The 22687-nt window shown below is 46.3% G+C and overlaps 1 long non-coding RNA gene across 1 annotated transcript; it reads right to left on the reverse strand.

Annotated features, from left to right (window-relative positions):
• Positions 1-20981: 20981 nt before the first annotated feature.
• LOC116969179 lies at positions 20982-22070 on the reverse strand. Its single transcript, XR_004410666.1, has 2 exons — positions 21850-22070; positions 20982-21383 (listed from the first exon to the last, which is right to left on the reverse strand). It is a non-coding gene; the product is annotated as an uncharacterized LOC116969179 (long non-coding RNA).
• Between the last annotated feature and the right edge of the window lie 617 nt (positions 22071-22687).

A 22687-nucleotide genomic window follows, 5' to 3' on the forward strand; every position in this document is an offset into this window, starting at 1 on the left:
CCCTTTAGCCACAAGGGGCACATCTAACTCCCTCTTAAATATAGCCAATGAACTGGCCTCGACTACCTTCTGTGGCAGAGAGTTCCAGAGATTCACCACTCTCTGTGTGAAAAAAGTTCTTCTCATCTCGGTTTTAAAGGATTTCCCCCTTATCCTTAAGCTGTGACCCCTTGTCCTGGACTTCCCCAACATCGGGAGTAATCTTCCTGCATCTAGCCTGTCCAACCCCTTAAGAATTTTGTAAGTTTCTATAAGATCCCCTCTCAATCTCCTAAATTCTAGAGAGTATAAACCAAGTCTATCCAGTCTTTCTTCATAAGACAGTCCTGACATCCCAGGAATCAGTCTGGTGAACCTTCTCTGCACTCCCTCTATGGCAATAATGTCCTTCCTCAGATTTGGAGACCAAAACTGTACGCAATACTCCAGGTGTGGTCTCACCAAGACCCTGTACAACTGCAGTAGAGCCTCCCTGCTCCTATACTCAAATCCTTTTGCTATGAAAGCTAACAGGCTATAGGTTCTTTATTGTCATTATAGAAACATAGAAACATAGAAAGTAGGTGCGAGAGTAGACCACCAGGTCCGTCGAGCCCGCACCGCCACTCGCTCATGGCTGAACACTAAACAGACACACTTACCCACAAACAGTAGACACAAGACACAGAACACAAGACACTACCCTCCCCTTTATACCGCTATCACCCCTCTCCACCCCAAGAACCTCGTGATCTCCTGGGGGAGGCAAAAAACCGGATAAAAACCCAGGTCCAATTCGGGAAAAAAATCCGGGAAATTCCTCTCCGACCCCAATCCAGGCGATCGACACTTGTCCAGGAGATCACTCAGGTCTTACTATACTAACCATACCTAGGTCCATATCCCTGCCCTCTCCCCGTAGCCCCTTATCCCCTTGGCAGCTAAAAAACCATCTATTTTAGTCTTAAATATATTTAAAGTTTCTGCTTCCACTGCTCCCTGGGGCAGTGAATTCCATAAATTAACCACCCTCTGGGTGAAGAAGTTCTTCCTCATCTCAGTTTTAAAAGAGCCCCCCCTTATTCTGCAACTATGTCCTCTAGTTCTAGTTTCCCCGAACATTATAACATGTAAACATGTACAACAAAATTAAAAATGCCAACCAGTCAGTGCACCATTCACACATTATCTAAAAGCTAACGATGCGTAAAAGAGAAATATCTAAAATAAATAACTAAAATAAATAACATGAAAAAAACAAGCATAAACACACAACTATACATTCTTCTGTCGATTGCACAATCCCTTTGGTATGTAGCGCACCTGCGCTCATTTGGTGGCTACATTAAGTGTAGTTATTGCTGTGGGATAAAAACTGTTTTTGAGTCTGTTTGTCCTTGTCCTCATTGATCTGTACCGTCTGCCTGACGGCAACAGTTCAAACGGAGTGTCCGGGGTGGGAAATGTCTTTTATAATGTTCTGGGATTTCTTGAGACAGTGGGAACTGTGTAGGTCCTCCAAGGTGAGGAGAGGGCAGCCGACAATCTTCTGGGCGTTGTCAATAGCCCTCTGGAGAGCTTTCCTCTTAGCCGCTGTACAGCTGGTGTACCACACGCATACACAGTCTGTTAGGATGCTCTATGGAGCACCGATAAAAGGACAGCAGCAGTCTCTGGGTCATGTTGTTCTTCCTGAGCACCTTCAGGAAGTGCAGTCTCTGCTGGACCTTTTTCAGCAGCGCAGAGGTGTTTACGCTCCATGTCAGGTCCTCCTCAATGTGGATTCCCAGGAAGCGGAAATCCGCCACCCTCTCCACACAGTCCCCTCTGATGATTAATGGTGTAATGTCCGTTTTCTTCTTCCTGTAGTCTATTATGAGCTCCTTGGTCTTTGAGGTGTAGAGGAGCAGGTTATTCTCTCCACACCACACTGTCAGCTGCTCCGCCTCATCCCTGTAGGCGTACTCATCCCCCCCAGAGATGAGTCCCACCACCGTGGTGTCATCCGCGAATTTGACAATGGTGTTGCTGTGGGGAGCGGGTGTGCAGTCATGTGTATAGATGGTGTAGAGCAGGGGGCTCAACACGCAGCCCTGTGGAGAGCCGGTACTGAGGCTGAGGGCCGTGGATGTGTGATGGCCCACTCTGACTCTCTGGCTGCGACCCGACAGGAAGCTATTTATCCACATGCAGGTGTATTGTGGAAGTCCCAGGTCCCCCAGTTTGTCCACCAGTTTGTGGGGAAGGATGGTGTTAAAAGCAGAGCTGTAGTCCACAAAGAGCATCCGCACGTAGCTCCCCGGATGCTCCAGGTGGGACAGTGCAGCATGGAGAGCTGTGGCTACAGCGTCCTCTGTGGATCTGTTCGCTCTGTACGCAAACTGGTGGGGGTCAAAGCTTTGGGGCAGGAGTGATGTGATGTGACCCCGGACCAGTTTTTCAAAGCACTTCATCACCACTGGTGTGAGTGCGACTGGCCAGTAGTCGTTGAGGCTGGAAATGTGGGGTTTTTTTGGGCAAGGGGACTATGGTGGAGGACTTCAGACAGGGTGGGACAGTGGACTGGGCCAGAGACTGGTTGAAAATCCTCGTAAAGACTCTAGCCAGCTGGTCTGCGCAGTCCTTCAGCACGCGTCCAGAGACGCCGTCGGGTCCAGCAGCCTTCCTTGGATTGATGGCCCGCAGCGTGCGCCTCACCTCATGCTCCTCTATTTTGAGGGTTAAGCTGCTGTGGACCATATGGTGTGATGTGACTGTCTCTCGTGGCTCCACTTCAAAGCGAGCAAAGAAGAGGTTCAGCTCCTCTGCCAACGAGGCGTCACCTTCAGCAGCTCCAAGGTTGGTCTTGTAGTTGGTGAGATACTGGATCCCCTGCCACACCTGCCTGCTGTTGCTACTGTCCAGGTGGTCCTCTATCCTCCTCCTGTAGTCTGATTTGGCCTCTCTGATGCCTCTCTTCAGGTTAGCTCGGGCCGTGCTGTATAAAGCCCTATCGCCAGACCTAAAAGCGGTGTTCCTCTCATAACAGCCGCTGGACCTCCCGGGTCATCCAGGGCTTCTGGTTGGGGTAGACCCGGATGCGTTTGTCCACTGTGACAGTGTCCATGCAGTTTTTAATGTAACATAGTACACTGTCTGTGAACACCTCCAGGTCCTGGTGTTCAAACACATCCCAGTTGGTCCTGTCGAAGCAGTCCTGCAGCTGCTGAGAGGCACCATCAGGCCAAGTTGTGATGGTCTTTGTGATGGTAGGAGCAGTTTTCCTGAGGGGGGCATATGCAGGAATTAAAAGCAGGGACATATGGTCAGACTGGCCCAGGTGTGGTAGTGGTCTAGCCCTGTAGCCCAGCTTGATGTTGCAGTAGACCTTGTCCAGTGTGTAGCTCCTCTTGTAGCACATTTAACATGCTGGTAGAATTTGGGGAGCATTGCCTTCAAGTCCGCGTGATTAAAGTCCCCTGCTATGATGTGAACAGCGTCAGGATATGTGCTCTGTTGACTGCTAGTGCTACCAAACAAATGTCCGATAGCCGAGTTAGCATTAGCATCCGGCGGTATGTACACAGCAGTTATCATGACAACAGTAAACTCTCTAGGGAGATAAATGGGCCTGCATTTCACAGTCACATACTCCAGATCCGGGGAGCAGTGACTGTCTACAATCACTGTGTTAGTACCCCAGTTGTTGTTCATGTACACACACAGTCCTCCTCCTCTGCAGCTGTCCTTCACGGCGTTGTTAGCTGCAGTCTGTAGCCTCACTTCATCCATCTTGTTAGCGAGGGATCTGGTGTTCGTGAGAAACAGGCTGGGAAGCGGTGGTTTGAGTGGCTGCCTCCGTAGCCTGGCTAGCTCGCCAGCCCTGCAGCCTCGCTTTTGCCTTCTCTCTCTGCGCCGCCTTCGCCTTCTCCCTGCGGGGATGGTAATCCACGGAGAGCCGGGGCTCCTCGCTATGTCCACCGGGATCTTGTGTTAACGGACAAACTCGGCTGTAACACTCCACTCGTGACCAGCTCCAATCCTAAGGAGATCATGCTGGCCGTAGACGTTGTTCGCCCGACAGAAAGTACACAGGACAAAAAACAACACGTACACAAAAAGCACGAAGCACCGGCCGAAAGAACATTGAGCTGCCGCAACTGTGTGCGCCGCCATTTCAGGTTCCTATTAAATCTTTTCCCCCTCATCTTAAACCTATGTCCTCGATTCCCCTACTCTGGGCATGATACTCTGTGCGTCTACCTGATCTATTCCTCTCATGAGTTTATACAACTCTATAAGATCACCCCTCATTCTCCTGCACTCCAAGGAATTAAGTGCTAGCCCGCTCAACCTCTCCCTGTAGCTCAGGCCCCTCCATATCCTCCCTCCATCTCTCTGTCAAGAGTCAAGAGTGTTTTATTGTCATATGTCGCAGATAGGAAATGAAATTTGCTTTGTCTCCCTCTCTCCATCTCTCTCTCCTTCCCATCTCCCTCCTTCCCTCCCTCCCCCCTGTCCCGTCATGTGTGTGCGAACCTCGCCCAGAGAACGTAATTCCCGGGAGCGTGTGGAAAATGCAGGGCTGTCAACATTGGGAGTGAGAAATTGCGAGAGACCAAGCCCGAGAGAGCGTATTGGTACGGAGCTTTTGCATTTTCCAGCTTGAAATTGTGCAATATGGTGCATAATGTAGCGAGTCTTTTAACTTACACTTGAATGCAATATTTATGCTTTAAATTGGATTAGCTATGAATAAGGTTAGGTTAAATTACATTCCTAATTATATTCCTCAGTAGAGCCAGGCTCTGATCAACATGTGCAGCACATGAATGATCTTAGTATATTCATGTATGGAAATCAGATTATAATCAAACACTTGGCCCATGTTGACCAACCTGGGTCTCACTGCATACCTGGTACTACTCCTGACCCTGACTCCAGTTGCATACCTTCTCTCATTCCTGATCCCGAGTCCAGCATTAGACCTGCCCCCCTATTCTACCCTGAACATAGCTGCTTACCTGCTTGGGTTCCCTGCGCTGAACACTCCCATTGTCCCAGCTTTGACTGGACACATAGTACTATTCCAGAACCTGACTCTGGATGCACACTTGGCCTTGCTCCCAGCCCCTTTGCCCTGACAATATATCTGGCCCACACAAAGCCACATATCTGACCCCCTGGACTTAACCTATTCCGTTCAAGTCCACAGGTGCTTATCAAATGCGGTAAACTTTATGGGGCACTTCACCGACCAAAAGTCTGCAAAACGCCAAAACAATTCGGCAAAGGCTGTGCAGCCAGCAAGCACACTTTCTGAAAAGTCTGCAAAAGTCAAGAGAATTCGGCAAGCGCTGTGCAGGCAGCAAGCACATTTTCTGAAAAAGCCAGCACATTTTCTGAAAAGGCAGCAAAAACCAAGCCAATTCGACAAACGCTTTGCAGGCAGTCAGCACATTTTCCGGAAAGTCTGCAAAATGCCAAGACAATTCGGCAAATGCTGTGTAGGCTGGGACGACAGATGGCACAATGGGCTAAGTGATCGGCTGGCAACCGGCTGGTAGCCGGTTCGAATCCCGCTTGGAGTGCATACTGTCGTTGTGTCCTTGGGCAAGACACTTCACCCACCTTTGCCTGTGTGTGAATGTGTGTGTGATTGGTGGTGGTCGGAGGGGCCGTAGGCGCAGATTGGCAGCCACGTTTCCGTCAGTCTGCCCCAGGGCAGCTGTGGCTACAGAAGTAGCTTACCACCACCGAGTGTGACTGAGGAGTGAATGAATAATGCGATGTAAAGCGCCTTGAGTGTTAGAAAGGCACTATATAAAAAAATCCCATCCATTATAGGCAGCAAGCACATTTTCTGAAAAGTCTGCAAAAGTCAAGACCATATAAACCATAAAACAATTACAGCATGGAAACAGGCCAACTCGGCTCTTCTAGTCCGAACACTTACTCTCTGCATCTACCTGCACCTAGTCCCATCTACCTGCACCTAGTCCCATCTACCTGCACTCAGACCATAACCCTCCATTCCTTTCCGGTCCATATACCTATTCAATTTATTTTTAAAGATAAAAACGAACCTGCCGTCACCACTTCCACTGGAAGCTCATTTCACACAGCTACCACTCTCTGAGTAAAGAAGTTCCCCTTCATGTTGCCCCTAAACATTTGTCCCTTAATTCTCAAATAATTTCCTCTTGTTTGAATCTTCCCTACTCTCAATGGAAAAAGCTTATCCACGCCAACTCTGTCTATCCCTCTCATCATTTTAAAGACCACTATCAAGTCCCCTCTTAACCTTCTGTGCTCCAAAAATAAAGACCATTCTTGTTCAACCTTTCTCTGTAACTTAGGTGCTGAAACCCAGGCAACATTCTAGTAAATCTCCTCTGTATTCTCTCTATTTTGTTGACATCTTTCATATCATTTGGCGACCAAAATTGTACACCATACTCCAGAATTGGCCTCACCAATGCCTTGTACAATTTTAACATTACATCCCAACTTCTATACTCAATGCTGTGATTTATAAAGGCCAGCACACCAAAAGCTTTATTTATCACCCTATCTACATGAGATTCCACCTTCAGGGAACTATGCACAGTTATTCCTAGATCCCTCTGTTCAACTGCATTCCGTAATTCGCAAGCGCTGTGCAGGCAGCAAGCACATTTTCTGAGAAGTCTGCAAAAGCCAAGCCAATTCGGCAAGCGCTGTGCAGGCAGCCAGCACATTTCCTGAAAAGTCTGCAAAAGCCAAGACAATTCGGCAAATGCTGTGCAGGCAGCCAGCACATTTTCTGAAGAGTCTGCAAAAGGCAAGCGAATTCAGGAAATGCTTTGCAGGCAGCCAGCACATTTTCTGAAGAGTCCACAAAAGCCAAACGAATTCGGCAAACGCTTTGCAGGCAGCCAGTATATTTTCTGAAGAGTCTGTAAAAGACAGAGCCAATTCGGCAAGAGCTGTGCAGGCAGCCAGCTAATTTTCTGAAAAGCCAAGCCAATTCAGCAAGCGCTGTGCAGGCAGCAAGCACATTTTCAGAAAAGTCTGCAAAAAACCAAGCCAATTCAGCAAACGCTTTGCAGGCAGCAAGCACGTTTTCTGAAAATTCTTCAAAACGGCAAGGAAATTTGGGAAAAGCGCTGTGCAGGCAGCAAGCACATTTTCTGAAGAGTCTGCAAAAGCCAAGCCAATTCGGCAAACGCTTTGCAGGCGGCCAGCACATTTTCTGAAGAGTCTGCAAAAGCCAAGCCAATTCGGCAAACGCTTTGCAGGCGGCCAGCACATTTTCTGAAGAGTCTGCAAAAGCCAAGCCAATTCGGCAAGCGCTGTGCAGGCAGCCAGCACATTTTCTGAAAAGTCAGCCAAAGCCAAGCCAATTCGGCAAACATAGATACATAGAAAATAGGTGCAGGAGGAGTCCTTTCGGCCCTTTGACCCAGCACCGCCAATCATTGTGATCATGGCTGATCGTCCACTATCAATAACCCGTGCCTGCCTTCTCCCCTTATCCCTTGCCTCCACTAGGGCTCTAACTCTCTCTTAAATCCATCCACTGACTTGGCCTCCATTGCCCTTTGTGGCAGGGAATTCCATAAATTCACAACTCCCAGGGTGAAATAGTTTTTTCTCACCTCAGTCTTAAATGACCTCCCCTTTATTCTAAGACTATGGCCATTGGTTCTGGACTCACCCAACATTGGGAATTTATTTCCTGCATCTAGCTTGTCCAGTCCCTTTATCTATATTACTAAAACTCTGTTCTTGACCGGTTTTGGCTTTCTGTGCTGCGGTTTCCGAGAGTACGCCGCCACCTACGGCCGTCATTTTTGGCCACCTCGCTCAGAGCCCCCCTCCGCCGCATGTGTGCCGAGGATTTTTCCCGTCGATGAAAATTGACAGAGATATTAATGTTTTTACAACATTCCCCATTCTCGTCTGCTGCCCTGCTGGAGGACGGGGAGGGACTATAAAACTAGGAAGTGGTGTGCCTCATCAGTCTCTGCAAGTGGTGTGCCTCAATCAGTCTCTGCAAGTGGTGTGCCTTCAATCAGAGCTTTGAAGGACACTGACAAATGTCTGCAGCACTGTGAGTACCCTGAATTTGGTTTGAAATGAAAATATGGGGTAGAGGTAAAAAAGCACTGCCTGCAAATGGTTGGTTGGGGTGAAGTAAAAAAAGGCACTCTCTCCCCCCCCCCCCCCCTCCTCCCCCATCCCCTTCCATCTCCTCTCCCCCCATCACCTCTCCTCCCCCTCTCCTCTTCCCCTCCGCTCCCCATCTCCTCTCCCACCCTCTCTCATCCCTCTCTCTCCTCATCTCTCTCCTCCTCCCCCTCTCAGCCTCCCCCCCTCCTCCTCCCCCCCGTCCTCCTCCTTCCCCTCTCCTCTCCCCCCCTCCCTCTCTCTGCCCTCTTTTTCTCCCCCTCCTCCCCTCCCCACCGTTCCTCCTCTAAACCCCCCTCCCCTCCACACACCCCTACCCCCTCCCTGCTCCCCACCTCTCCCCCGCCCCTCATCTCCCTCCCCCCCTCCCTCCCCCCCCCTCTCTCCTCCACCCCCTCTCTCCTCCCCCCTCTCTCCCTCCCTCTCCCCCCCCGCCCCCCCTCCATTAGCGTGAGTGCGGGGGGGGGGGGGGTAGTTAGTGTGTGTGACGCTGCATGCCGCCCCCCCCCCCCCACAACCGCACGTTGGGGGAACAGACCCAACGGGTCTGCACTTGGTCTAGTAAGTTTATATGTCTCTATAAGAACCCCCCCTCATCCTTCTAAACTCCAGTGAATACACGCCTAGTCTTTTCAATGTTTCCTCATATGACAGTCCCTCCATCCCAGGGAGCAACCTCGAGAACCTATGCTGCACTGCCTCAATCACAAGGATGTCCTTCCTCAAATTAGGAGACCAAAACTGTACACAATACTCCATATGTGGTCTCTCCAGAGCCCTATACAACTGCAGAAGAACCTACACTGAAATCCTCTTGTTATGAAGGCCAACATTCGATTAGCTTTCTTCACTGCATGCTGTACCTGTAAGTCAACTTTCAGTGACCGGTGTACAAGGACGCCCAGGTCTCACTGCACCTCCCCATTACCTAACCTAACCCCATTGAGATAATAATCTGCCCCCTTGTTTTTGCCGCCAAAGTGGATAACCTCACATTTATCTATATTATACTGCATCTGCCACGCATCTGCCCACTTACTCAACCTGTGCAGGTCACCCTGCAACCGCCTAATGTCCTCTTCACAGTTCACACTGCCACCCAGCATTGTGTCATCCGCAAACTTGCTAGTGTTGCTCCTAATTCCCTCTTCCAAATCATTAATATATATGGTAAACCGTTGCGGCCCCAACACTGATCCGTGCGGCACTCCACTCGCCACTGCCTGCCATTCTGAAAAGGACCCATTCTATCCTACTCTTTGCTGTCTGCCAACCAATTTTCTATCCATGTCAACACCCTACCCCAATACCATGTGCTCTAATTTTAGTAACCAAGCTCCCATGCGGGTCCTTATCAAGGGCTTTCTGAAAGTCCAGATACACTACATCCACTGGCACCCCTTCATCCATTTCACTTGTCACATCCTCAAAAAATTCCAGAAGATTAGTCAAGCATGATTTCCCTTTCATAAATCCATGTTGACTAGGACTAATCATTTTACTGCTATCCAAATGCCCCATTATTACCTCTTTAATAATCGACTCCAGCATCTTTTCCATCACCGAAGTCAGGCTGACTGGTCTGTAATTCCTTGTTTTCTCTCTCGCTCCTTTCTTGAAAATTGGGATAACATTAGCTATCCTCCAATCCACAGGTACTGATCCTGAATCTATTGAACATTGGAAAATGATCACCAATGCATCCACTATTTCTAGAGCCACCTCCCTGAGGACCCTGGATGCAGACCATCAGGTCCATGGGAATTTATTATCCTTCAGTCCCATTAGCCTACCCAATACTATTTATCGCCTAATGAAAACATTTCGTTCAGTTCCTCTACCCCCTTAGATCCTCTGTCCTCCAGTCAATCTGGGAGATTGTTTGTGTCTTCCTTAGTGAAGACAGATCTGAAGTACCTATTCAACTCTTCTGCCATTTCCTTGTTGCCCATAATAATTTCACCCGTGTCTGCCTTCAAGGGACCCACATTTGACTTTGCTACTCTTTTTCCCTTAACATATCTAAAGAAGCTTTTACTACCCTTCTTTATATTCCTGGCCAGCTTCCCCTCGTACTTCATCTTTTCAGCCCGTATTGCCAATTTTGTTTCCTTCTGTTGACCTATGAAAGTTTCCCAATCCTCTGGCTTCCGGCTACTCTTTGCTGTGTTATACATCTTTTCTTTTAGTTTTATCCAACCCTAACTTCTCTTGTCAGCCACGGTTGCCTCCTACTCCCCTTAGAATCTTTCTTCCTTTTTGGAATGAAATTATCCTGCGTCCTCCGGATTATGCCCAGAAATTCCTGCCATTGCTGTTCCACCATAATTCCTGCTAGGATCCCTTTCCAGTCTACCTTGGCCAGCTCCTCTCTCATGCCTTCATAGTCCCATTTGTTCAACTGCACCACTGACACTTTCGATTTAACCTTCTCCTTCTCAAATTGCAGATTAAAACTAATCATATTATGACCACGACCTCCAAGTGGTTCCTTTACCCCGAGTTCTCTTATCAAATCTGGTTCATTGGACAACACTAAATCCAGAATTGCCTTTTCTCTGGTAAGCTCCATTACAAGCTGCTCTAAGAATCCATCTCAGAGGCATTCTACAAACTCTCTTCCTTGGGGTCTTGAACCCTGATTTTCCCAGTCTACCTGCATATTGAAATCCCCCATCACCACAGTGGCATTACCTTTGTTACATGCCAGTTTTAACTCCTGCTGCAACTTACACCCTTCATCCGCGCTACTAGTCTTGGGACAAGAGCTGTACAAAAAATGTCAGCACATAAAAAAAATGCCAAAAAAAGGCTGAGGGGGGGAGAGAGAGAAGGGAGGGAGAGAGAGAAGAGAGAGAGACAGAAGGAGAGAGGGGTGGTGAAAGAGTGAGAGAAGGAGAGAGAATGATCGCGTACAAAAATTACATACGCAATCAGAGTAAATTATCTCTCTCAACGTGTGGAGGAGGGAGATGGGGGAGGCAGATGCCCCCTCCTGATCTACCCTCACTCCACCCTCCCTCCCCCCTCCATCTCTGCCCCTCCCCTACCTCTCTACTACCCTCCTGCTCCCACTCTCCTACTAAACCCCCACCCACTCCCTCTGCCCCCTCCCTCTCTCCCCCCCCTCTCTAATACACCTCCTTCCTCGATACCCAACCCCCCCCCCCTCCCACCCCACACTCTACGCCCTCCCTCTCTAGGGATTGAAGAGGGGGAGGGGAATGCTGGGGGATGAGGAGAAATGAGCCGCGCCTGCGCAGTTGGGGGCTATGCATGAGTGGTGCAATACTGCTTTCGGTGAACGGCTGATTTATAAAGGCCAGCACTCCAAAAGCTTTCTTTACCACCTTATCTACATGAGATTCCACCTTCAGGGAACTATGCAGTTATTCCTAGATGCCTCTGTTCAACTGCATGCCTTAATTTGCTACCAATTTCCATGTACGTCCTATTTTTATTTGTCCTGCCAAGATGTAGCACCTCACACATATCAGCATTAAACTCCATCTGCCATCTTTCAGCGCACTCTTCCAAATGGCCTAAATGTCTCTGTAGACTTTGAAAATCTACTTCATTATACACACCACCTATCTTAGTATCATCTGCATACTTACTAATCCAATTTACCACACCATCATACAGATCATTGATGTTATCCACCATTTACTCTCTGGTATCTCCCATGTTGAATCCATCTTGCTACTTCACTATTAATACCCAACAATTGAACCTTCTTAACCAACCTTCCATGTGGAACCTTGTCAAAGGCCTTACTGAAGTCCATATAGACAACACCCACCGCTTTACCCTCATTAATTTCCCTAGTAACCTCTTCAAAAAATTCAAACATGACCTACCAGGCACAAATCCATGTTGACTCTTCCTAATCAGACCATGTTTATCCAGATGATTATATATATTATCTCTAAGTATCCTTTCCATTAATTTGCCCACCAGGCCGAAGAGCCTGTTTCCACACTCTATGACCCTCACACAAAGTACTGCAGTAACTTGGCGGGTCAGGCAGCATCAGTGGAGAACATGGATAGGTGACGTTTCACACAGTGCTGAAATAACTCAGTGGGTCAAGCAGCATCTGTGGAGAACATGGATAGGTAATGTTTTGGTTTGGGAACCTTCTTCAGACTGACACTATGTTAACAGATGAAGGGGTGGTCGCCAGTTGTGTGATGTGACAGATGTGCTTAAGCAAAGCAAGAATTTCATTGTCCTATACAGGGACACATGACAATAAACTCACTTGAACTTGAACTTGAGATAAGAAAAAATAAGGGGATAAAACGGTGAGATAAGGAGAGAGGGGGCTGTTGCAGCGTTAAGGGACATTGGTCAGGTAGCATTTGGATTATTGCATACAGTTCTGGTCACTCCATTACAGGACTGATGTGGAGGCTTTGGAGAAGGTGCAGAGATGGTTAACCAGAATGGTTTAAAAACAAGGAACTGCAGATGTTGGTTTACAAAAAAGGACACCAAATGCTGGAGTAACTTGGCACCTCTGGAGAAAAGGGATGGGTGACGTTTCGGGCCGAGACTGAAGAAGGGTCTCGATCGGAAACGTTACCCATTCCTTCCAGCATTTCGTGTCTACCGAAACAGCGCCTATCCATGTCACGGTGTGCCAGCAGGCTGGAGGAGCGGGCAAACACATTGCCACAGAGCGGGAGGTGAAGGGGCGTTGGCCGGTGTGGACTTGCCGCTGCTCCAGCAGGTGGTCAAGGCGAGTGAAGCCCTTACCACAGGACGGGCAGGGGAAGGGATGCGCATTGCTGTGGGTACGCCGGTGCTGCAACAGGCTGGCCATGCGGGTGAAACCCTTGCCACACTCAGCGCACACAAAGGAACTCCCTCCAGTGTGTATCCGATGGTACTCCAACAGCCCCCTGCGCTCTCTAAATGCTTGCTGCAGTGGGAGGAGCTGCTCGCTGGCGGGGCCCGCCCGTGCTGCCGCAACCCTCGCGAGCTGTCAAACGCCTCACCGCAGTACTAGGGAAATTGACGAGGGTAAAGCAGTGGATGTTGTCTATATGGACTTTAGTAAGGCCTTTGACAAGGTTCCTCATGGAAGGTTGGTTAAGAAGGTTCAACTGTTGGGTATTAATGCAGGAATAGCAAGATGGATTCAACAGTGGCTGAATGGGAGAAGCCAGAGGGTAATGGTGGATGGTTGTTTGTCGGGTTGGAGGCAGGTGACTAGTGGGGTGCCTCAGGGATCTGTGTTGGGTCCTTTGTTGTTTGTCATGTACATCAATGATCTGGATGAAGGTGTGGTAAATTGGATTAGTAATTTACCTCAGGGGAGGCCCTGACCGCGGGGAACAGTGGAGGAAGAAGACTGACTTTGGTGCCTTCCCACACAGTGGGAAACTTGATTCTGCTGTGTGGGGATGTTTTGTGTAAATTCTATAGTGTGTTGAGTCCTGTTTATTTTTTATTGTATGGCTGTATGGGAATTCATTTCACTGTGCCATCTGGCACATGTGACAATTAAATCTATCTTGAATCTAAGTATGCAGATGATACCAAGATAGGGGGTGTTGTGGAAAATGAAGAGGATTTCCAAAGTCTACAGAGTGATTTAGGCCATTTGGAAAAATGGGCTGAAAGATGGCAGATGGAGTTTAATGCTGATAAATGTGAGGTGATACACCTTGGCAGGACAAATCAAAATAGGACGTGCATGGTAAATGGTAGGGAATTGAAGAATACAGTTGAACAGAGGGATCTGGGAATAACCGTGCATAGTTCCTTGAAGGTGGAATCTCATATAGATAGGGTGGTAAAGAAAGCTTTTGGTATGCTAGCCTTTATAAATCAGAGCATTGAGTATAGAAGCTGGGATGTAATGTTAAAATTGTACAAGGCATTGGTGAGACCAAATCTGGAGTATGATGTACAATTTTGGTCGCCCAATTATAGGAAGGATGCCAACAAAATAGAGAGTACAGAGGAGATTTACTAGAATGTTGCCTGGGTTTCAACAACTAAGTTACAGAGATAGGTTGAATAAGTTAGGTCTTTATTCTCTGTAGCGCAGAAGGTTAAGGGGGGACTTGATAGAGGTCTTTAAAATGATGAGAGGGATAGACAGAGTTGATGTGGACAAGCTTTTTCCTTTGAGAATAGGGAAGATTCAAACAAGAGGACATGACTTCAGAATTAAGGGACAGAAGTTTAGGGGTAACATGAGGGGGAACTTCTTTACTCATTTATTTATTTATTGGTTTATTTGTTCCGAACAAGTAAAGACATAAATAGGAATAAATAACAACAACAAAATCGAAATAGTCAAACAATTGGACATTCCAGGCAATATTTACAAAGCAATGAAAAACATAAAGCAAAATTTAAATGTCCAACACTTTTTTACAAGCTCGAAAAGGAGTGAGAAGAATAACTTATTTAATCTCACCCCTTCTCCCTAAACCCTTCTTCCATATTTAATAATTAATTAATTAATAATAATACCCCAGACAATTTTTATAGATGCATACAGACATATGTATACATACAACTGATATACACATACAAGTAATATGTATGAAGTAACCAAAAAACATAAATAAATAATAAATAACCATGGTTATATGGTTATATGGTTAACCCCTGTTTGTCAACCAACCCCTTCATCCCTGTACCTTGTGAAAAAAAGTTTTGAACTGGTTCATTTTGAACTGGTTCATGTTTGGACATTGCTTTAACTCCACATTCAAACTGTTCCACAATCCTACTCCACAGACCGAAATACAAAAAGTTTTTCTGGTCGTGCGGACTCTTTGTACCTTAAAATTAAATATTCTTCTAAATTATAAACCCCCACTCGCTCATTAAATAATTTTTGTATATTTCCAGGTAAGTTTTTATTTTTGGCCCTAAACATTATCTGTTCTGTTTTAAATGCAACCAAATCTGCTAATTTTAATAATTTTGACTGTAAGAATAATGGATCAGTGTGATCCAGATACCTGACATTGTGAATAATACGTATTGCTCTTTTTTGCAGAATAGTTAATGAATGTAGCGAACTTTTATAGTTATTGCCCCAGACTTCTGCACAGTAATTTAAATAGGGTAAGATTAGTGAACAGTAGAGAATGCGGAGTGATTTGTGATCCAGAACCTGCTTAACTTTGTGTAATACAGAAATGCTTTTTGACAGTTTGGATTGTACATGTTTAATGTGTGATTTCCAGCTGATTCTATCATCCATTATAACCCCAAGAAATTTATTTTCATGAACTCGTTCAATTTCAACCCCATTTATCTTTATATTTGCTTGTGTATTTGTGTACCAGAGTGGTAGCGGTGTGGAATGAGCTTCCAGTGGAAGTGGTGGAGGCAGGTTCGTTGGTATCATTTAAAAATAAATTGGATAGGCATATGGATGAGAAGGGAATGGAGGGTTATGATATGAATGCAGGCAGGTGGGACTAAGAGAAAAAAAGTTGTTCGGCACGGACTTGTAGGGCCGAGATGGCCTGTTTCCGTGCTGTAATTGTTATATGGTTAGTACGGGCAGTCGTGGAGCTGGCCACTGGTGTGCAAGCGCTGGTGAGACAGGGCATGGGGGGCCATGGCAAAGCACTCTCCACACACTGGGCTAGGGAAGGGGTGCACCCGATGGTGGGACAGCGGCTGGGTGGAGAGTGTGAAGCTCTTACCGCACTGGGCGCAGGTGTAGGGGCGCTCGCTGGTGTGGGTGCACTGGTGCCTCAGTAGGCAGTCAGAGCGGGTGAAGCCCTTGCTGCACTTGGCACAGGTGTAGGGGCGCTCACCGGTGTGGGTGCACTGGTGCTTCAGCAGGTTGCTGTAGCAGATGAAGCCCTTGCCGCACTGGGCACAGGTGTAGGGGCGCTCGCCGGTGTGGGTGCGCTGGTGCTTCAGCAGGTTGCTGGACGAGAGAGACATCGGTCAGCAGGCAAGGGGGCGGGACATGATGATTCAGCGAGATCATTGGAGGATGGAGACGTGCCGAAACACTCTCGCCACAGACCTGCACCTCATCCGCAGCCAGGATCGATCCCGGCTCACCGGCGCTAACTATACGCTTTACCATCCAGAACGTCTGCTCAGGCAGCTGAGCTGCATGCCCATACTCGTGCCTGCATATTGGCAAAAGATACGTGCCAATATCTACACCGATTCTCACTATGCATTTGGGGTTGCACATGACTTTGGGCAGTTATGGAAAAATAGAGGATTCATCACATCGACAGGAAAGGCTATTCAGCCTGATAAACAGATCTTAAATTTATTAAGATCCTAAAATGTAAACATATTCCTTATTAACTATCATATAACCATATAACAATTACAGCATGGAAACAGGCCATCTCGGCCCTACAAGTCTGTGCCGAACACTTATTTTCCCTATGTCCCATCTACCTGCACTCAGACCATAACCCTCTATTCCTTTCCCATCCATATACCTATCCAATTTATTTTTAAATGATAAAATCGAACAATCCTCCACCACTTCCACTGGAAGCTCATTCCACACAGCTACCACTCTCTGAGTAAATAAGTTCCCCCTCATGTTACCCCTAAACTTCTGTCCCTTAATTCTCAAGTCATGTCCTCTTGTTTGAATCTTCCCTACTCTCAATGGGAAAAGCTTATCCACGTCAACTCTGTCTATCCCTCTCATCATTTTAAAGACCTCTATCAAGTCCCCCCTTAACCTTCTGCGCTCCAAAGAATAAAGACCTTATTCAACCTTTCTCTGTAACTTAGTTTCTGAAACCCAGGCAACATTCTAGTAAATCTCCTCTGTACTCTCTCTATTTTGTTGACATCCTTCCTATAATTGGGCGACCAAAATTGTACACCATACTCCAGAATTGGCTCAGCAATGCCTTGTACAATTTTAACATTACATCCCAACTTCTATACTCAATGCTCTGATTTATAAATGCTAGCATACCAAACGCTTTCTTTACCACCCTATCTACATGAGATTCCACCTTCAGGGAACTATGCACAGTTATTCCTAGATCCCTCTGTTCAACTGCATTCCTCAATTCGCTACCATTTACCATGTACGTCCTATTTTGATTTGGCCTGCCAAGATGTAGCACCTCACACTTATCAGCATTAAACTCCATCTGCCATCTTTCAGCCCATTCTTCCAAATGGCCTAAATCTCTCTGTAGACTTTGGAAATCTACTTCATTATCCACAACACCACCTATCTTAGTATCATCTGCATACTTTTTTTTTTTTTACTTACTAATCCAATTTACCACACCTTCATCCAGATCATTGATGTACATGACAAACAACAGTGGACCCAACACAGATACCTGAGGCAATCCACTAGTCACCTGCCTCCAACCTGATAAACAGCCATCCACCATTACTCTCTGGCATCTCCCATTCAGCCACTGTTGAATCCATCTTGCTACTCCTGCATTAATACCCAACAATTGAACCTTATTAACCAACCTTCCATGAGGAACCTTGTCAAAGGCCTTACTGAAGTCCATATATACAACATCCACTGGTTTACCCTCATCAATTTCCCGAGTAACCTCTTCAAAGAATTCAAGATTAGTCAAACATGACCTTCCAGGCACAAATCCATGTTGACTGTTCCTAATCAGACCGTTTATCCAGATGCTTATATATATTATCTCTAAATATCTTTTCCATTAATTTGTCCACCACTGAAGTCAAACTAACAGGTCTATAATTGTGAGGTTTACTCTTAGAACACTTTTTAAACAATGGAACAACATGCGCAGTACGCCAATCCTCGGGCACTATTCCCGTTTCGAATGACATTTGAAATATTTCTGTCATAGCCCCTGCTATTTCTACACTAACTTCCCTCAATGTCCTAGGGAATATCCTGTCAGGACCTGGAGACGGTTCCACTTTTATATTTTTCAAAAGTGTCAGTACTTCTTTTTCTTTGAATCTCATAGTATCCATAGCTACTCTACCTGTACTCTCCAATTCACTCCTTTTAAATCCTTTCGCATCTCCTCAAAGTTAGCCTTTCTCCAATCAAAAATCTCAACCATAGGTCCAGTTCTGACCCCCTCCATAATTATATTGAAACTAATGGTATTGTGATCACTGGACCCGAAGTGCTCCCCAGCGCATACCTCCGCCACCTGACCCGTCTCATTTCCTAACAGGAGGTCCAGCACTGCCCCTTCTCTAGTAGGTACCTCTATGTATTGCTGCAAAAAACTATCCTGCACACATTTTACAAACTCCAAACCATCCAGCCCATTTACAGAATATGTTTCCCACTCTATGTGTGGAAAGTTGAAATCTCACACAATCACTACCTTGTGCTTACTACTAATATCTGCCGTCTCCTTACATATTTGCTCTTCCAATTCTCGCTCCCCATTTGGCGGTCTATAATACACCCCTATAAGTGTTGCTACACCTTTCCCACCTCTCAGTTCTACCCAAATACCCTCCCTAGACGAGCCCTCTAATCTATCCTGCCAAAGCACTGCTGTAATATCTTCCCTGACAAGCAATGCAACACCTCCACCTCTTGCCCCTCCAATTCTGTCACACCTGAAGCAACGAAATCCTGGAATATTTAGTTTCCAATCACAGCCCTCCTGCAACCATGTTTCACTGATCGCCACAACATCATATTTCCAGGTGTCAATCCAGGCTCTAAGCTCATCCACATTTCATACAATGCTCCTAGCATTAAAATATGCACATTTAAGAAACCCACTGCCTCTTATTGTTTATTTTCTTTTTCTGCTTTCTATCCTAGATTTTGGGTCCGAGTGCTTCCCTTCTCTGCCTCCTGCCTTACACTGTCTACTAGCTTTCTCTATTTGAGTCCCTCCCCCCAACCATTCTAGTTTAAAGTCTCCCCAGTAGCCTTTGCAAATCTCCCTGCCAGGATATTGGTCCCCCTCGGGTTCAAGTGCAACCCGTCCTTTCTGTACAGGTCACACCTTCCCAAAAAGAAGTCCCAATGATCCAGAAACTTGAATCCCTGCCAACTGCACCATTCCTTCAGCCACGCATTTATCCTCCACCTCGCTCCATTCCTACTCTCACTGTCGTGTGGCACAGGCAGTAATCCTGAGATTGTTACTTTTTTTGGTCCTTTTCCTTAACTCTCCTCCCAACTCCCTAAATTCTCCCTTCAGGACCTCCTCTTTTTTTACTTACGTCATTGGTACCTATATGTACCACGACCTCAGGCTCCTCGCCCTCTGATTTCAGGATATCTTGGACGCGTTGAGACACATCCAAGACATTCCTCCCTCTGTACTTTGCTTTTTTGGTGAGATCTTTAAGAAATTCTATTCGAATTTTAAATCAGATAAGAAGTTTCAGTACATTGTCAAATGTCTCTATTTACACCCTCATATGTCACAACCACTCCTTTTTGCCATCACAGACAGACGGGGTGTTTGCTGTCTGGAGGGACAAAGGCCTTGCGACCTTCAGAGATCTATATATTGACAAAAGGTTTGCTTTGTTTAATCAGCTGAAATCAAAATTTAACCTTTCCAACTCATTTTTTTTGCTATCTCCAAATTAGGCACTACGTTAAAGATCAAATTCCAAATTTTCAAACCATGCCTGACAGTTGCCCACTCTATGAGCTCCTGCAGCTTCCTCCAGACTCCAAACATCTAATATCTCGCTTTGTGAGTCTATTCACCACCTCTGTATCCACTACCCATCTGAAAGAAGCCTGGTCTACTGAGCTGAATTTTGAGGTGTCTGACGACATTTGGAATGAAGGTCTGACCAGAATCCAAACTTGTTCGATCAATGTCAGGTATAAACTGATCCAGTTTAAAGTCATCCACAGACTCCATTACTCAAAGACCAAATTACATCGAATCTACCCAGCTATTTCTCCATTATGTGACAGATGCCAAAGTGCAGATGGTTCTTTAACACATATTTTCTGGCTCTGTCCTCATAGACAAAGATACTGGTCTGAAATATTTAAGTGGTTTTCTGGGGTCTATGGAAAAGATATTCTCCCTGATCCAGTACTGGCACTTTTTGGATGCTCAGAGACTGCTTTGTACTTCACGTCTGAAGAACAACAAGCACTGATGCTTGATATGGTGGCAGCCAAGAAAATGATCCTAACAGACTGGAAATCATCCACACCCCCCTGCTTCGAAAAATGGCTCAATGAAATGATAATAATCATACAGATGGAAAGGATACGCTTCTACAACTCCAAGGTACCAAACAACTTTTTAAGTGTTTGGGGACCATTTATCAACCATCTCAAAGACCAATAATTTCATATTATCTGCAGTGATGTAGTCCTGTGACCTTTACTTCTGCTCTTGCAATGCATGACTCTGTAGCACCATGTGGATTGTACCAATACTGTTATGTCTGGCGGATTTTTTTTTTTTTTTTTTTTCCTGTTGTCTTTTTTTTTTGTTTGTTTTTTTTTTGCATAAATATCTTTCTTTTTTTGTTTTGTTAAAAAATGGTATAAAATAATAATTTTGGACGCATCCAAGACCCTGGCACCAGGGAGGCAGACTACCATCCGGGTCTCCCGACTGCATCCACTTTGTAGTAAAAAATAAATGAATATACTAACATTGTGTGGGATGAGAGAGAATACGAGGGTGAAGTAAGGCATCTAAATAGGAGGAAGGTAGAAGTTGGAGTTTGAAATCCAACACAGAACACAGTGAACTCGTTCGTTGCTGGAAGTAAACAAGCTTCCTTATCAGATTAGAATGTTGGGTTTGTGCCCACATTCCTTCGCATGCACAAGGAGGTATCTCTTTGCTTACTCCAACCAAAATCATAATCGGACCTGTATGGCTCCTTTTGCAAATGATTAATGAGAGAAAATATTAATATATTTTCTTACTCTAAGTGTTGATCAACAAGGAGGGAACTGTGGAAGAAAAATGTATATCCTTCCTTATTTAATTTTGATTGGAATTGAACAAGGTAACGAAAGAATGTATTGGATGTGACAATTGGCAGCTCCCGCTTGACCAGGTGCAGAAGAGGTTGTGGGAATCGGAAAAGTAAGATTAGACATATTACCTCTTGTCTGGGAATGTGTGAAGGGCGGATGGTAAATGTAAACATGAAATAGCAGGGCAGATAACAAAGCTTGTTTACTCTTCTGTGAGGAGTTACAGAGGATCTCCCGCGCCCCTGCCGCTAGTAACATAGATATGTTGCAGTAAATGGGAGGCTTATGATTATGATTATGAAATGGGGATGGTGGTGTGGGCCGCCTGAAAGATGAGATAGAATAATGTCAAGATTCCCTTGTATTGTGTGTGACATATTATCATGTTTGGCGTATTAATTATTCCCCCACCCTATACACCCCCCTCCCCCTCTGACACCCCCCACCCCCACACACAGCACTTACCCCACACCCCCCTCCCCCACACACCCCCTCCCCTCCCGAGTGGTGGAATATTGTTTTGGGGAACGGGTTGCGTTGGGGGAAAAGGTGAGTGGTGGAATATTGCGTTGGGGAATGGGTTGCATTGGGGGGGGGGGGGGGTGACTGGGACCCAACGGGTCCCACTTAGTCTAGTCATGCAACAAAATCTCGAAGCAAATCGGCAAAGTCTCCGCTTTTCATTTACCTTTAATTTCCCTCTAAATTAATTTCTTCCACAAAAAAAGACAATTATTTAATTGGAATACAACTTGGCTCCAGTGGGTTGACGAGCAAAAGTCCTTGTTTACCGCAGATGGAGTCTTGCGGATGTCCAAGGGCGGAGAGCGAGATCCCAACGTTCGGAGTTGAGGGGGAACTGCCGGGGGACAGAAAGCGGTGACTCTGGATTAATCCTGACGCCTTTCACCAGCAAGAAGACAGAGGAATGACAAAGAGATGGTCCACGATGGGGGATATTTCCTTAATTTGGAGAATTCAATGTTCATGTCATTGGGCTGTAAGCTATGAGGTGCTGCACCTCCAGTTTGGGTGTCAGCTCACTCTGGCAATGGAGGAGGCCCAGGACAGAAAGATCGTGTGGGAATGGGAAGGGGAATTAAAATGGTTGGCAACCGGGAGATCCAGCAGGCCTTGGCGGACCGAGTGCAAGTGTAGGGTGAAATGCACGCCTAGTCTAGATACAAGGAACAGCAGATGCTGGTTTACAAAAAGAGACACAATCTCCTGGAGTAACTTGCACCTCTGGAGAGCACGGACAGGCAACATTCTAGGTCAGGACCCTCTTCAGACTGCTTGGTGTGGGGGTTGAGAAAGTTGGAAAGGAGAGGTGGGAGTGGTCGCCTTAGATTGCCTTCCCTCTACAGATGCGGCCTGACCCACAGAGTTCCTCAACCGCTTCAGAGGGAATGGACAGACGGTGTTTTGAGTCAGGACCCTTCTTCAGACTGATTGGAGAGGGTGGGGGGGTGGAAGCTGGAAAAGAGAAATGGGGGCTGGACAAAGCCTGGCAAGTGATAAGTGGATACAAAATGCTGGAGTAACTCTCTAGAGAGAAGGAATGGGTGATTGGTTGAGACCGTTCTTCAGAAGTGATAGGTGGATATAGGTGAGGGAGGCACAAGAAAC

Source organism: Amblyraja radiata, unplaced genomic scaffold (genome assembly GCF_010909765.2).
Source record: "Amblyraja radiata isolate CabotCenter1 unplaced genomic scaffold, sAmbRad1.1.pri S118, whole genome shotgun sequence".
In the NCBI taxonomy this organism is placed as follows: Eukaryota; Metazoa; Chordata; class Chondrichthyes; order Rajiformes; family Rajidae; genus Amblyraja; species Amblyraja radiata.